Source organism: Corvus brachyrhynchos, unplaced genomic scaffold (genome assembly GCF_000691975.1).
Source record: "Corvus brachyrhynchos isolate BGI_N302 unplaced genomic scaffold, ASM69197v1 scaffold101, whole genome shotgun sequence".
In the NCBI taxonomy this organism is placed as follows: Eukaryota; Metazoa; Chordata; class Aves; order Passeriformes; family Corvidae; genus Corvus; species Corvus brachyrhynchos.
Genome location: NW_008237239.1, coordinates 3,458,645 through 3,471,184, shown reverse-complemented (window position 1 = coordinate 3,471,184; position 12,540 = coordinate 3,458,645).

Sequence of the window (12,540 nt, the reverse complement as noted above, 5' to 3'; positions counted from 1 at the left end):
TCCTGCTGTCTTTTGAGGAAATAGATTACATATGGAACAAGAACACTCCTCATTAATGTTTCTGACTTACTCCAGCATAGAGAGTGAAAAAATAATAAAAATGTTATTTTTTCCCCCATATCCTGTTCCAAATTTCACTGAAACAAATAGAAATACATCAAGATGTGAGAATTTGCAAGAACAATCTGTGAATTCAGGAAATATTCCAAACTCATGCTCCTGGGAAGCAGCCCAGCTGCAATGGCATTACTATGAAAGTTCCTACATATCATACAACAAATAGAGTTACCCGTGCCTACCGCAGAGCGGGAAGTTCAGCAGCTCACAAATTCATTGTAGTTATGTTGCATCTGTCATATTTTTAAACTACTCTTTAAGTGAAAATTAAATTTTAGCCTTTACAAAGCTTAGTCTCTTCCAGTTTTGGGAGAGAGACTTCTAGTTTTTCATATGAAGTTCGTATCTCATTTCCTTTAAAACGGCAGAGGTGGAAAATCCCCATACATGTCTCCTTTTCCACCCACCACTTCCTCAGCCTTGTAACTGCTCAACGCTTTAAAGAGGGCAGCTTCTTAAATACTGTCAACTACATCATGCTTTCATTTTTTAGAGGTCTTTAATCTTAAAACACCAAAATTGTTTCATTAGATTTAATTTTGCTCCTTAATCCTGTAATCTCAGACTTTAACTAATTCCTCACATATATGGTGTTCCTCATTTCCTCAAATGGAAATTCCTTCTTGCACCTTGAAAACTGCTGCATATATGAATTATTACCTCAGAACCGGATTGAACTGATAAAATTCCTCTACTGAATTAATGTAGAATTTCAGAAAATACATGAGAACCTTGCTACTGAAGTGTTTTAGTATCTTGTCAACCAACAGTAGCCTAAAACCCATCCCTCATTTGCTGAGACACAGACCAACAATATCCTAACAGAGCACACAATTCTGACCAGCTCTGACATTATTTATTGTGAACTAGAATTGGCACAGTGGTAGCAAGCAGAGTCTTTCTGCTATTTAGAAAAATAAGAACACTTGTAGTACACAGTTCTAATATATAAAAATGTTAAATTAAGAAATTAGCATCCAAATATATACGCTTTTTAAAATCAGTATTTAGGTAGCAGGACTTCATTGCAAATGCAAACTCTACTTCAAAATCAGTGGAGTAGTAATAAAATTCATATTTTTTCCTATGTCCAAACTATTTATGGTGGTTTACCACTGCATTAAAATAGAATAATTATATTTTAGAAATATTTTAGAAATTTCTACTGAAGTTGAAAAATAAGCATTATTATTTTTACTGGACACTTTCATGCCAAAACATATTGCAAAACACATTAATCATTTTCCTCCCATTCTGAACTATGTGATATAGTACCGGAGATAAAACATGCCAAATAATGAACCTAAGTTCAGTCACTTTGGCTAAAGCAAGAGTTTATTTTCATGGAAGGATGGAAAGAAAATCTAGGAGTTGGGGGGGGGGGGGGTTTGAGAATCATTGTGCTTTTCTGCTTTCTATTGATAAATAAAAAGAATAAGTATAAATAAAAAAACCCTGCCCACCAGATTTCAGTCAGCTTTGGAGCAAACCCTGAGTCTTTCTAGTCAAACACCTCAGAAACTCTCCCATGTACCTAAAGCATTTTATTTGTTGAGACCTATGGCAACAGAGAACACATGTCAAAGACTTATAGTTTGGAGCTTAGAAAAACAGCTGAGCAGCATTCCAAATTATCTTTTCATTAAAAAAATTAGCGTAGGTCACAGTGCTATGAGGAAAATAAAATCTTTTTTAACAGAAAACAATTATACTCTCTGGATAAGAGGAGGAAAGGCTAACAGCCATTTGCTCACCTCCTCTGGTGTGATCTAAGTAGTTTCAACATCTTTTGAAATGATTTCTCTATGGCTACTTTGAAAAGTTATGATCACTGAAAGAAATTAATAATAAATTATAAGAAATATTGAATCCTGTTAAAAACAAATGGCTTTTCCCCAAAGGGTAATGTAAAAGATCTCAGGTTTACTTTGAACATTTTTTGAAAAATCAAAAATATTGGATAAGAGAGAATGTAAAGGAAGGGGAAGCAACAAAGTGAATGCGCTATTCCTTTTACTTTTTATCCTTCTCCAGAATTCATCTGAAGCAATTTTCAACAGTTCAATCTCCTGCTGTTCTGACTCACCGTAAGAAAAGTCATAGGAAAGGTGGTATTTATGTATTCCAAAGGTAAGCTGATCCTTTCCACCCTTGCCTCCCTCTCTTTCTGTCAGTACTGGCTAAGTACTCGAAAGGAGATCCTGGACTGCCGTAAAGAACTGGAGCCATGCACTGCAGACTGGATCATCCCTCTGCCAGTGCCAGGGTAGAATAGACTGGTCAGGCTTTCCGAGGCAGGAGGAGCTGCAAAATATCTCATGAGTAAACCTCCTGCTTTTGGAATCAAAAATGTGTGTCAAAGTCAACCAGTGGGGCTACAGAGTCTGGACCTGTATAAACTTATTACATAACTCTCTCAAATGCTCAAGGATTACCTTTTATCTTCCAGAAGCTCAATCTCCCCTCTTCCCACTCTATACATAATAATTCTCTCCCAAGTAGCAAAGTTCCCATGGACTTAACTAACAAAAAAAGGAAACTTGGCACATGAGCAGAACAATTACTTGTGACATCACTGCTACATGACATTCAGAACAGCAAGAAAGGAACACCTTTATGTCATTTTGAAGAAGCTGCCAGAGTCAAATATAAAAGACACACTGTATAGGTAGAAAGCTACCGAGATAAAATTTTGCTTTGGGGAGGTAGTTGCAGTGACAGGTATCTTAAACTTCTTGAATCAGGAACCTTCCCTCTTTAAAAAAAAATTTCATTCTTCTAAATGGCTGTAGTACTCAGCAGCAGGTAAGTGTTTTTACCAGAAGGAGTTGTATATGGTGGTGTGCCCAGCAGAACAGCAAAGTTTCACCAGCTATAAATTCATTTAGTTCTACTGACTGTCAAGATTTTAATTTACATCAGCTGTATCTAAATCTAAACAGCTGTATTTAAATCTAAACAAGGTTGGCTCCAGCACGACATGCTGAAAACCCAAAGTATCTGTAATTAGAAAAAAGATTCTCATTTTATTACAGATCAACATTTGTATAAGAGTATAACATTTCATTGATATCAGTTTTCTATCCTTCGGATTACTCAATGTGAACTATCAAACAAGAACAAGCTAGAGTTTTTAGGACATTAGAAGAGATCCTTGTTCCCATAATTAATCTCTTTTGATAATTTATTGCTATTCACCATACAGTGATCAATACCCGTTTGCACTACTGTGAATACTTTCATTACACGTCACTAACAGAAACACTTACTCCAGAATTTAAAGGAAATCTTTCAGAAGGTTGTCTTTTGGGATGAATAGAGTTTTTAAGAAGTAAACAAAAGAAAGTAAGATGCATTTGAGAAAGAGCATAATATGCACAGTAAGAGGAACAGACAACAAACCTTGGCCAACTTGCACACTAATGTAGTATTTCTCTCAAATTTAAAAGGCAAAGTATTAGAAGGCCCTGATTGAAAAGTCAAACAACAGATCATTTCCTCAGAGCAGAAAGAGAGAGATTAGTCACTTCTCTTTTTATACATTTTTGGTGACCAACACTTCTAATTATGTAAAAATGTGGTACCTTTTCTTAATCTGAGATGCCTTCCCAACCTACAATGTGATTTTATGCCAGATACGTTTTGGTCGTTACTTCATAAACAAAGAACAACATGAAGAAAGTACTGAAGAGTGTAAGACGGATTTAGGTAACAATTTATCCAAGGTGTCTTTCCAACAGTGACATCAATTATCCCAGCATGATCAATTATCTTGATCATGTTCTCTCACTCAGCTGTGCTTTAAGATCACCACTGTGTTCAGGTGATACAGGAGGGTTTGTGGTGAAGAGCAAGACAAATTGTCATTCTGAGAGCTTTTAGGCAGCTAAAAAACCCCCAAACCACCTCCATAACAACAAAAGCCAACAGCATTTTAGCAAATCTCCTTGTAGATAGTAAAAAAACCTTATAGTTGAGGAGGAAAAAATGCAAATTTTGTTGGATATATTTCTTATATTTTCACCCAATCTATTAACTGCATTAACAGTGATCCACACCATTAACAACTGCATAAATAGGTCCATAATAAATTCTGTTTTACGAAAGTCAAACAGATAAAGAAAACGTTCATGTAGGGCAGAAAAGGACAGACTCTGTTCCCCAAACTATTAACAGTTTCCACATACTATAACAATGAAGAAGAAGGAGAAACAATTTCCATTACATAAATTTGGAGAGTTACTGAACTCCAGCGACATAACTGTTTAAAGAAAAAATAAATTGTTTAAAAATGAAAATATTGTTCATAATTACAATAATGGCTTTTCAAATTTAAGTTGAATTGCACAAATTGAAACTGGGTAAATGCAAAGGCTTTGGGAACAGGTAACGAGTTTTCATTCAATAGCAATTAACTTGATGTAGTTCTAGCAGTTTAGCCTGTAGCCTGCACTGAACCACAAAGTGAATTTGTCTAAACATTATTTAAATGTATTTTGCATATTTTTTACTCTGAATTTTAAAGGAGAAAAGAGATTAATTTAATTTTGTGCTTTCTTACATCAGGAGATAATTTCAAAGTGGAGCACAAAGAGTTTTTTGTAGACAATACGCTTTTTCAGCCTTCAAAGCCAATGATTTTCTATTGGGTATTTTAATTATTAATGATCACCTATAATTTTAATGGGGTTGAAATTAAACATGGCACCTGACACACATTCCAATCAGTGCATATAATTGGTTTTAAGTAACATTTTAGCCCAAACAGGAATTTGAGGTATTTTTTCATACGACAAGCGAGCGCACATTTTCATAAAAACTACAGGACAGGCAAAAAGATTTTCTAAGTTCCAGATAATAGTGTCATTTTTTTCTGAGAATAGCTATGCTATGAACAAAAAAGCACAGATTACTGTCAAACACAGGTAACTATTGCAGAAATATAGATAAAATTGAATATTTCCTCTTGCTATTAACTTCTCTGAGATAAACAAACTCAGTTCCTTCATTTTTGCAAGCAAACCAGAAAAAATCCTGAGATTCAATCTAATTACTCTCATTTAATTACTTGTATTTTCACCACTGAATACAAAAACTATAAAGGAAAAAATACATGCTTATGTAAACTTTTAATAAAAATAAAATATATAAAAATAAATATTCAAGGAATATTTAAGTCGTAATCTCCCTGTTTACCATATACAGGACAAAATCTTCACCTGAAAATTGGGAGCCATTTCAACGGCGGAGCCTTTTTTAATATGAAAAATTGCTTTTATCACCAATGTCTTCTCTCGCCCAAGACTAGACAAGTGACATGGTTTTACTCATTGCAAAGAGGAGAAAGCAGAATAAAAACCCATCCGTGGGAAGGGTTTGTGCATTCCCTGGGAGGCACAGGCTTGTGTTCTAAAAATGTTTCTGCAGATTACAAAGGAGTATTTGCTGACAGAGCGCTGTGATGCCACAGGAGCCAGAACACTCAGAAGGTGTGGGGCTGTGTGTGCTGCTGTCAAATACCTGGAAACAAACTTCACATGGAAGTTTGGGGTCACTAACAAAGACTACAGCATAGCTGACTGCTGCCTGTGACTGAATAAAGCATTCCAGGACTACAAAGCTAATGCTCCAAACCTTCATGGATCTTAATACATACCCAAAGTCTGAACAGATTCACAGGTTCTTTTCAAACTTTGAGTATTCCTGCACAGAAGATTTGATCCATTTGTTTAAAGTTTCTCCTCATACTGCACTGCTGATTGAGGCACCAAAATACCCTCTTTACTTTAGTTGAGATGATCAGACACACAAAGAAAACATTTCCTCTTTTGTCAGGGTCAAAAGATGCTTATCATATTAGTGATCACTCAGGCCACTACCTCCAACCATTTGCTCTCAAAGTCTCTTAAGAGCTACAACTAAACTTGTAAATATGGTTTTCCTCATAAACTCCTCAGACCTGAACAGTTTGTACACCAAGAACTCTGCAGGAGCAGGTCAGGAGGTGCAGGGAACAGTGACCCTTGTCACAGCAACAGCACAGACCAGTCATGCTGTCACGCCTACTTCGAGACAGAGCAAAGCAACTAAAGACCTTTTCTTTTATGTTCTCTGTCCTAATCCCAAATTAAGCAACCTTCCTTCCACAATTTGCCATCGTTTCTTACAGTCTTTCCCCCTTTCCTACAAACTTTGCTTAAAAGTTGAGTTTCAAGCCAGTGGCACACTGAGCTCCAGCACTGCTGTAGAAAACACCCAGAGTGGCAGCAATTCAGTTCTCCCACTGTAGCAAACCAGGGCTTAGGTGACAGCAGCCAGCCAGGAATGTTTGGGTCAGAAATCTATTAGCAGAATCAAACCTTATTTCATGCAATGAACTACCATACAGATTTCTAGCATTGGTCTGGCATTGTTCTCAGTCAGAATCTAAATTTCTAAGTGTAAATATTACTACAAACAGCTCAGCTGAGTCGTTTTCCAGCACCTCTTTTTGAGGTAACAAGTGTAATTTAACAGCAGGTGAACAAAAAGGGACATCACTCTTACACCATAAGCTATTATGATGATGCAAAGTCCTCATTACAACCTGAATTTCTGGTACTCACCTGTTAACGGCTGGTTTGAATGTGCCTCAAAAGAACTGTGTTTCTCCTACAAGATATCAATGCAGGTGCCCCATCAATCAGATGGGCCAGTCGGAGGAGAAGAACTCAGGGACCTTGAAGAAAAGGGGTAAATTTGTATGGAAAAAAGAATACCACTCACAATTCCTGCGAGTAGCTTGTATGTGGATGGTATTGCTTGTGTTTCCATTTTTCCATGGGGGGGCCATTAAAAAAAAAAACAAACCACATAATGCTTTCATTTGCATTTACATTTTTTACCAGGACTTTTTCAAATAGAAATCTTACTGTGAACTGAGCATTTCAACCCTAAAACCATAGAAGTCCTTTCTCATCCCCCATAATGGGTTTGGCTTGCTGAGACACAGAGCTTTGCTCCAGCTGTGAAACTGCACCCTGGAATGCCAGAATTTGGCCTCAAAGCGTGGCTGAATCCAGGTGCAGATCATTAAAGACAAATGTAGATTGCCCTATGCTTTTTTTCCCCCCCCCGTAGCTCCCCAGATGATTTAAATGCTTTCCCTCTCCCTCTGTGTATGTGGGCTTTTTTTAATTAATAATTTCCTGTGTCTGAAAAGACATCTAATGAGAGCAATCATCCTTTTAATGGCGGCAACTTTGACAGGCAGGATATGAAGCCGTGTGATGCCCTCAGTGCATCACAGAGGGGCAGACACATCACTGCTGCCATCCTCTGAGCAAAGACACACAGGCAGCTGCACTTTAAGAGAGATTTGTGCATTACTAAGCAACATATTGTAATAAAGAAAAACATATTGTGCTACAGCAAGGATTATGAAATGCCTAAGAGAGCCATAAAACATAATTAACAGGATATTGAGGATTTATAAAACTGTAATGACATAAATTTGCTATTCATAATTTAAACTGAACAGTTGTATGTGTTCTTCACATGTACTGTAAAGACAGGTGAGCTCTTTCAACACCAGCTTTTTTCTGAATGCAGCTTTTGCCTACAATTAACATGAGAGTGACTCAGAAGAAATCTTTTCTATTTGTGTTTTTTGGAACCAGCTTAACTGCACAGAGGTAAACAATAAATTTAATGAATCAGGTTGATACAGAACATTGTTTATTGCAAAATGTTTAGCAATAAAGTCCAGTAGTTTGACTTCTCTTTTCAAATTAATGAAAGTTCTTTAAAGAAAAAATAAAATTGGGACTTTTCCATAGCAAGACAGCACACGACAAGCCAGGCTACGAATCAGTAATGCACGGGGTAATTTCACTCGTGCAGGCAGCTGCAGCACAGGAATACACTCCTGGTGACAACTCAAAATATCTGCTAGGGACCACTGAGGAGCATGCAGTGAATGCTAAATTCACAACTGGCTCTGTACAGCCTCTTCATAATCGAGTCTTCACTTGATCTAAATTTCCAAAGTCACTCTAATTACTCAAAAAGTTTCTCTCTGAATTTGTGCATCAGAACAGAAAACAAAGGTGCTACCACATGATGTGCAGCATGTCCTAGCAAGACCATGTTGCACTTTGAAAAACATAAGGAAAATTATATTCAAAACTAAGATGCTTTTTTTATTGCAACAGAGTATATCCATCTAGCACAGATGTATTTTCCTGCCTATCACCAAATCACCATGTTTCAAGTCCAGGGCTTTCCACAGACTCAGGTAATGAGACACGAATCAATTGTACTGACCCTAAATAGACCTGTGCCAATTCACGCAGGAGAAGAATCTCCCTTGTCACCTCTTTATTTGTTACTATCATTTCTGAGCCATATCAAGACCATTTTAATGCTTTTGCTTTAGTAAATACCTGTTTTGAGGCAGGGTTTGCACGTGTTAAACAAGTTTAAGATGAACTATTCAATTGAAATTTACCATTTGATTAGATTCAGTGTGAAAGGTTTTTAATTTTGTCAGGATTTGAGACTAACAGATTTCTCTCACTGAAAGAGCTTTTCATGCCTCTTAAACTACAGATAATTCAATTTATAAATGACACAAAGGGAAAGGAAGCGCTAAAACCTAGCTTTAATCTTTCTTGTATGGTGCAAAAAATTACTAAAAGATGATTGGTCAATAATTTTCCAGTATTTTTATCTTACAAATTTTAGAAGGGTAAATATAGCTTATCCAAGCAGTTTAATTTTCCAGAATCCCCTTCTTTCTTGCCAAATATTCAGGGTCTTCTGGACTTTCCATAGTGAACTTCTCCAGAAGCTGAGCAAAACCAGTGAATATTCTGGACAGGTCCTCCATTATAATTTATAATTTTTAGTAGCTGAAGTGGTTTTGCCTCACTAAAATTGACTGTCAGATCATTCCAAATGATCAAAGAGGAAAAAGACAGGTGGCCAAATTCAGAAGGAACAGCAGATGAAAATCAAGGATCTCCAAGATGAAACCCCAGTAATCTGGAAAACTGACACTGATTCAGTTGGAAATTATGTTATTTTTCAGAGACAGTACTAACAAAGCAAAACAGCACTTCACAGTCTTGTGGAACTACAGAAGTGGAATAACTTCAAGTCAGAATCAGCTTGGATGGGAAATGAACAATGGGCACTACACCTACCAGGTAAGAAAAACAGCTTGGGAAGAAAACTCTAAGCAAAGAAACAAACAAAACCCAACCAAATAAACTAATCCCCCCTAAATCCCCTAATATCAGTTTCTGAGAAGAAAGAGTAAACCACCTCAAATCTCTCATTCTGGAATTACTTTTTTTTGAATGCCATATGATAGGCTAGAAATGAACTTCTGCTTCTCTAAATTTACAGTGAATTATTAAAATTGCCTCACTGGAATGATGCCAGTTATGTACATATTATAAGTGTTAAGGAACAGATTAACAAAAATGAGAAAAATATTTAAAAATAAATCTAGCAAAGTTTTAGTCAAGTAGTTTAAATTGAGTTACTTGGTCTTCGGACAAATTTGAGGGTTTATGATTACCAGTATTAAACAGATCCTTATTTGGGATCTGTCAGTTTTCAAAATGTTTTTTTTTTTGTTAGGCTCATCTTCAAAAACATTTTGGATCCTGTGATACAATCCAGAGAAACAGATTTGGGTCAGAGTAAATAAAATAATTTGTCTGCAGCTTTGGAGTTACAAGGCTGATTTTGGAATATATCTCTTATCACTACTTCTGCTGTGACCCAAGTGAAAGAAAATGCCAGTTCTGGGCTCACAGAAGATGAAAACCAAAGCACAGAAATGGTGGGATTCCTAGTCCCTGTAGCTGAACAAATGGGGATAAATCTCAGGGAGAAGGTTTATAAGTTTTATGGAAATATGGAACAACGTCTGCATGTATAATTAAGGCAAAGGATATACAATGTTACAATCTAAAATCTTGGGAAATGCTGAAAATCAGCCAACCGTGAAGCAGAGTGTACCATATAAACAAACAGCTTGCAGAGCAATTTAGAAATTCAAGAAGTGATGTAATTCTCATTATCATTCATGTATCACAGGCAACTAATAATGGCACCATGAGGCATGACTTTTTTATTAGCATAATTTTCTCCTTGATGCCACCATTATGGTTGTCTTACATTGACAAATGACTGCTGCCCATTCCTACATCTGCTCCCATCTACCTTAGACAAATTATTTTATGTTTCTGTCCTAGTTTAAAAAAAAACCCAAAACAACAAAACAACCCCCCAAACTAATTAAATCCTTTTAATTTTGTTTCTGTTTAATTACTTTGTTTTCTATATTAATTTATGCCATGTTTTTTTTATGGTTACTGCTAGCTGAATTACACTGTTGTATGTTGACAATAAAGAAAAATGTCATAAGTGTAACCTTTGAGAAATATTAGTTCTGCTTCTTCCTAATATCCTAATATATATCCTAATATCCTATATATCCTAATGGATATATACCCTACTGTAACTGTATTCTGGCTGAGATGCACTCCAGCTGTATTCTGAATTATGATTTATGTATGGGGAAAACAACCTGGAAACAATCTTCAGATTAAGCAAATGACAATAAAACGTCACCTAGCTCAAAGTTCCAGGCAGTTGTTAAATTAATGCAGTTTATCTGCTCTAGAGCAGAGATACAATATCCAGAAACTCTGAAGATGGTGCTTAAAACACAGAGATATCATTAGAGGTCAGATAGATTTTCTGAGATTCTGGATCCTACAAGCTGAATTTTAATACAGCAAAACCTGTGGCATCCTGAGCCAGGATGTTGAACAGTTTCCTCCAGTCTTTGAAGTGCTCCCTTGGTTTTCAGTAATGCCACCTACTGATGTGCTCTCTATGGACATTAAAGGAACAGTTCCTTTTCATTACAGGCTTTTCAGCAGCATGTTTAAAACCTCTTAAGTCTCTAACACTGTGCTCTTTCTGAGGAAAATCTATAATTTTTGGCAAAAGATCATTAAAAATATATGATATAGCATAATACTTGCACATTCTCAGTATTTACAGAAAACATTTCTAGTGAATTAATTACTGGCGTTTTAAGGTAATTTGTTTTCACCTAAAGATTTTTAGCAAGTGAGTAAAAAACCCCATTCAAACATTAATAGCAATGGCAAAAAAATTATGTTGGATATTTCTTTTTCTTCTTTTACTTGTGAGAAGAAAGCAAACTTATGGGGAAAAAAGACAAGAAAATGAAAAACAGTTTACCCTTTGTCCTCCCAGATCAATAGGTTAATCAAAAGAATCTTAAATTACATGCCATTGGAATGCCCTACAGAAATGAGCCACTCTCAGATCTGTACCATCTTTACCAAGGACAAGATAACCTTAGATTGGGTATGTTGCGTACAAAATTGATTGGCTTTGTTTAAAGAAAATGTTCTTAGGTTAAATGGATAAAAACCTATCACAAAATTGAAAGTAAACTACGATTTTGCTCCATTAAAAAAGTCTCCTAAGCACTGAAGTTAATGAACACAAATTTGACTTAGCATTCTTAAAATATTTAACAATGTCATCATACTAAATTAAAAAAAAACAACCAAACAAAAAAAAGGGCAAGTGTCTTAAATCTCAAAAAGAAGCTCCCCCTCCAAAAAGAGGGTTGGAAAGCCATCAACAGTTGTGCTGTTCTGTGGTAGGAAATAAGGCATTAATGAATGCTGGGAAACTTCTCTGGAGCTGATAGTTTTGCTCCTTGCTGCTGCCAGCCGGTATCAGGGCACAACCAAGCGGACAGATTTTCTGAAAGTGTGTTTCTGGACTGGACAGCAAAAGAGTTCCCTACAGAATTTCAAACCATCTTCCACAGCTGAGAGTCATTGGTTATTGGCTTGGATCCAGTACGTATATGTAGATATATGTGTGTGTGTATATATATATATAAAATTTTTATGCCAAAGCTCGTGTCATGCCAATGCATTCTGCTCTGCCATGAATTTTCCAGGCTGTTCAGACACTCAACTGGGCAATGCAGAGCTGTTTTCAGTCATTTAGACATGAGTCAAAAGTTATCTGAAGCAGGCACGGCGTTTTATCAGATAAATCCTGATGCTGCAGGGTCAGGGTTCAGCTGCTCCAGCATGAGCACTGAGTACTGCCTTGGGGCTCAAAGACATCTGTGTGCAGCTCACGGACATGACAAGACTGTGCCCTTTTCCAGAGCAGCTGAAGGCAGCCTAGCACTACTGAAATGGCACTGGATGCTTTTGACAGGCAACTGCACCATGCCCAGAGCAGCAGAAAAGATTTTGCAGGCTAAGAATTAAAGTATCTCAAAGCAGTTTTGGTCTTGCTGCTGATGCAGATGCACTCCAGAGTGGCAGGGGGAGGAAAGGGGGTGAGAGGGGGACAACTTAACAA